The sequence below is a fragment of the Sminthopsis crassicaudata genome, chromosome 3, assembly GCF_048593235.1.
Source record: "Sminthopsis crassicaudata isolate SCR6 chromosome 3, ASM4859323v1, whole genome shotgun sequence".
Taxonomy (NCBI): Eukaryota; Metazoa; Chordata; class Mammalia; order Dasyuromorphia; family Dasyuridae; genus Sminthopsis; species Sminthopsis crassicaudata.
The window spans coordinates 201570142-201574834 of record NC_133619.1 but is presented as its reverse complement, the minus strand read 5'-3'; the positions used below and the strand labels follow the sequence as shown (position 1 = coordinate 201574834).

At 36.9% G+C, this 4693-nt stretch overlaps 1 pseudogene; it reads right to left on the bottom strand.

The window, feature by feature from the left end:
- Window positions 1-2001: 2001 nt before the first annotated feature.
- Window positions 2002-2784, bottom strand: LOC141561977 (solute carrier family 35 member F5-like; annotated as a pseudogene).
- Window positions 2785-4693: the final 1909 nt, after the last annotated feature.

Here is a 4693-nt window from a genome sequence, read left to right as displayed (position 1 = left end):
GAACCAGTTCTCACTTTAAGTGATTTAATTGATAATTGTTGGGCCATGCTGTACACTGGTATCAGTCATTTCAGTATTTACTGGGTTTCCTTTCTCTTATGTGAGAACTAAATATCCTTATACAACATAAACATAACAAAACCTAGGAAATATTTACTTCCTCCTTTAATTTGACAGTATCGTTCTAGGAGAGGTATGAAGATTTCCTCTCAACTACATAGATTATATTTGCCTTTTTTGTTTATCCTTAATTGTCACATTCCCAACATTTAAATTTTTGACAAGGACTCTCTAGAACATGATTGTGTCATTTTATAAAACAAACTACCATTGCTTTTTTTTTTTTTTTAGTAGTCTTTATTCCCTTCTTCACTTTTGAAAATAATCTTTTTTTACAACTTCTGTTAGATATCAGAGTGCCAGTGTCCTGTTATGCTGTTGATTAGAATGAAGTCAAGACATCTAGACACACAGATCTTGATGTTCTAAAAATATGTTTTTCTCTCCATTTCTGCTCTTTAAGTTTAAGAGTTTAAATTAAAATTTAAGAGCAGTGGGATTTCCCAACCCTTCAAGCATTTTCAGATAATATTTTAAATAACTTTGGTATGCTAAGGAAAGATCATGACTAGATAGGTGGGGTTTGAGACAGGGAAATTATATGTACTTTAAAATTTTAATTTTATTTTTCATGATGTATGGTATACATTAAAGGCTTAATAAATTCTTGTTGATAGAATGATGTTTTTTACCTGGCAGTAATTTCTTACTCTGTACAGATAGAATTTTCTCTTTTAACAAAGAAAAACAATTAAAAATATGATGAGGTCCAGCATAGGGCAGAGAGTTGTGGGAACCCCTTCTGGTTAGTGCAGAGGTTCTTCATAAAGTGTAATGTTCTCTTTCTCTAAATTGCAATCATTTTCTTGGGGGCAGGTTTCTTGGAGCTTCCTTTCAGTTCAATTCAATAATCCCAAAATGCAGCCAGGAGTTAAAGTCCTTTACTGTCTCTTTCCAAATCTTATCTCCAGATCCTTTATTTTCTCCTTCAAGTCTTGTCTCCTTTCACTTGGGGCTTGGCTAGCTTTCTTAGAGGTCTCTCTCTCTCTCTCTCTCTCTCTCTCTCTCTCTCTCTCTCTCTCTCTCTCTCTCTCTCTCTCTCTCTCTCTCTTCTCTGGTTCTGGAGAGCTCTTGTCCTAGTGTCTCCAGCCAGCAAGAAAGTCGACGTTGTAAAGAAATCTGATTCTGCCTCTAAGATTGTGGGATTGTGGGTTTCTGCCTTGTGAATCTCCCGGAAGTCAATCCTAATTCTGAATCTCCCACAAGTCCATGAGCAGGCTTTTCCTTTAGACTTGTGAATCTCCTGGACTTGTGAATCCACTGAATTCTGGCTCTGAATCTCCTGGAGCTTCTCTGAATTTCTCCCCTTGACTGACTCCTGACTCCCAGAGAGTGGGCTTTTATATGCTCTCTAAAGGTGTGAGTCTAGTGTGGACCAATGAATGAACTCCTTTAAAGGTGTAAACTACTTTAAAGGTTTGAACTCCTTTAAAGGTGTGAACCAAGTACATTACCTTGTTTCAAGTTCTGGCCCATAACATCTGTAAGAATGCTAACAATAAAAGAATTCACAAACCTTAGACTGACAAAAAGAAATTTATTGTTGGAACTAAGAAATCAGCCTTTGCTAGGAAGACAGAGGCAAGGTAAAGTTCCTAGTAGAGAAGTCCTGACAGAGAGGTAAAGAGGGGTGTAGTCCTGTTAGGGAAATAGTTGAGAGAGATAAAGAGGGATTAATGCTGAAAAGAGAATGTCTTCTCAGTGGGCAGAGGGTCCTCACAGGCAGCTATGCCAAGAAAAGGTCCCTTGGCCTGCCATGATTCCTCAAGTTGCCCCTTTTTATAATTTGAAATTTTGACTAGGAGTTAGGGGCAGTTTGAGTAGAAATCAGGCTGAGGTCTTCATGAATTGAATAGAAATTTTCCAATTGATTGAGTAGTCCTAGATTAATCTCCAACTCGGAAACACTGCAGCTAAGATTAAAGTAAAAAGTCCTGAAGTTGAAGACAAGATGTTAACTATAGCAACTTGTGTGTCTGAAAGTGCTTCTTGATATGATAAATTTGCCAAAAACCACACAAAGCAAAAGAAAAAGCTAATTTTTGCTATTTGAGTTGCAGTAAGTTTCCCTACAGTTTTCAGGATTGACTCTTGTTCTTTCACAGCAGGATATGACATTCGAGATAACTTGGCTTCCAGTGCATGGCTTGATGGAAGTTGTCAGATCTCCATAATATTACTGAACCTTACAAGAGATTTTTTGGGTGTTTTTTCATTCTCACCATTTGTACTATCAGGTTTTTCATTTGCCAAGTCATGAAATTTCACAGGAACATACAGAGGTTCACTCAAAGAACTATTTATGGTATTATCTGTAGTACAAGCAGAAGTAACCTTCAGCATCTGCAAAAAAAAGTAGCATGTTGTCCATGAAATCCTCTTGTACATTGTTGCCTCCATGGCTTCCAAATGATAAAGTCCAAAACGTATAAAACAAACATTGATGTTTTTGCAAAAGTGCTAAAGAATGGTTTATTATATTGGAGTAAAAACATATGAAGTAAGTTCTGAAGAAGCAACCCATATAACATCCACAAGTAGGAGAATAACAATTCCAAGAGCCATTCGCCTCCGCTGTGTAAAAGCACTGCTCTGGGAATTCATTCAGTTCATGATAAATACCCAAACCATTTGCAGTCTGGCCATCCTGTGCCACGATGGCATCGTGGCAACATCATGAGGGGCCCCAGCCAGGCCTGGCCGTGCCCCCCCTCCACTGCTAGGTAAATAGAAAGGTAGATAGAAATCCAGATCTCTAGTTCAAGGCTAAGTAGGAGTGGTCCTGGGCTCAGCTAGTTCCACCAAGATAACAAAATGAAACCACTTTATCTTAATTCCCTGAGGCAGGCCTTTCCCAGGAGATTTCAAGGAGTTTCTCTCCTTCAAGGAGTTCTCAAGTGTTTTATCCCAAGTCAGGACAGTTTCAGGATTCCCCCTATCAAATATCCTATATAGAGACAATCTGTAAATGTATGTAATTCTCAGTCCTGGCAGTCTGTCACTTCTCTGCCATAAGGAAGGTAGCATATTTCATTATACCTTCTCTGGGACATTTATTTGTTTTTCATTATCTAGATTATCACTTTTTTACTAGTTTGTTTATTGACATTGTTATTGATCTTCAAAAATTCACTGGAATAGGATAATTTTATATTTAGAAAGATGGGAAAACTAGCAAATCTAAATTCTGTTTGAAATCTTGTTTACCCTATCAGGGTGCAACTTATTGATGACACTGAAATGATGGGAACCCTTGGGGGAACTGATCATTTCCTTGTGATAGAGGAAAGAAAATATAGGCATACCTTGACATGTACTCTAAATTTCAGGAAAGAGGATTTCAAAGAGTTCAGAGGAACAATAGGAGCTGAAAATCTCCGAGGAAGGATGGTAAATGCTTAAGAATTAAACTCTCAAGATGCCAAAGGAAACAATTTCATTGATGATGAAAAAATGGCATTTGTTAGGGGAAAAATACAATGAGTACATGGGAAATTCACCAATTTAGGTTTCATTTTTTATTTGATTTTGGTTTCATTCAACAATTATTTAATTTTGGCATTTGTTACGCACAAGGTCATTTATAGTAAGCAAACGGAATGCAATGGTGAAATACTAATCAATTCTTGATCTGGAGCCTATAAACTCTGAGAATCCTCTGAATCCCACTCTCACTTATAAGTTGTCACATATGCAAGGCTGCATTTTTTTTTTCAAGATCTACAGGTACCTCACCAAGGCCAGGTCAAAATGGGTTCATGACCTAGGATTAAAGAATGAGATTATAAATAAATTAGAGGAACATAGGATAGTTTACCTTTCAGACCTGTGGAAGAGGAATGAATTTATGTCCAAAGAAGAACTAGAGATCATTATTGATCACAAAGTAGAAAACTTTGATCATATCAAATTGAAAAGTTTTTGTACAAACAAAATTAATGCAGACAAGATTAGAAGGGAAACAATAAACTGGGAAAACATTTTTACAGTCAAAGGTTCCAATAAAGGCCTCATTTCCAAAATATATGGAGAATTAAATCTAATTTATAAGAAATCAAACCAATCTCCAATTTATAAATGGTCAAAGGATATGAATAGACAATTATCAGATGAAGAAATTGAAACTATTTCTAATCATATGAAAAGATGCTCCAAGTCATTATTAATCAGAGAAATGCAAATTAAGACAACTCTGAGATACCACTACACACCTGTCACATTGGCTAGAATGACAGGGAAAGGTAATGCACAATGTTGGAGGGGATGTGGGAAAACAGGGACACTGATACATTGTTGGTGGAATTGTGAATATATCCAGCCATTCTGGAGAGCAATTTGGAACTATGCTCAAAAAGTTATCAAACTGCGCATACCTTTTAACCCAGCAGTGCTACTACTGGACTTATATCCCAAAGAGATGTTAAGGGAAAGGGACTTGTATGTGCAAGAATGTTTGTGGCAGCCCCCTTTGTGGTAGCCAGAAACTGGAAACTATGTGGATGCCCATCAATTGGAGATTGGCTTAATAAATTGTGGTATATGAATATTATGGAAGAAATGACCAACAGTATGA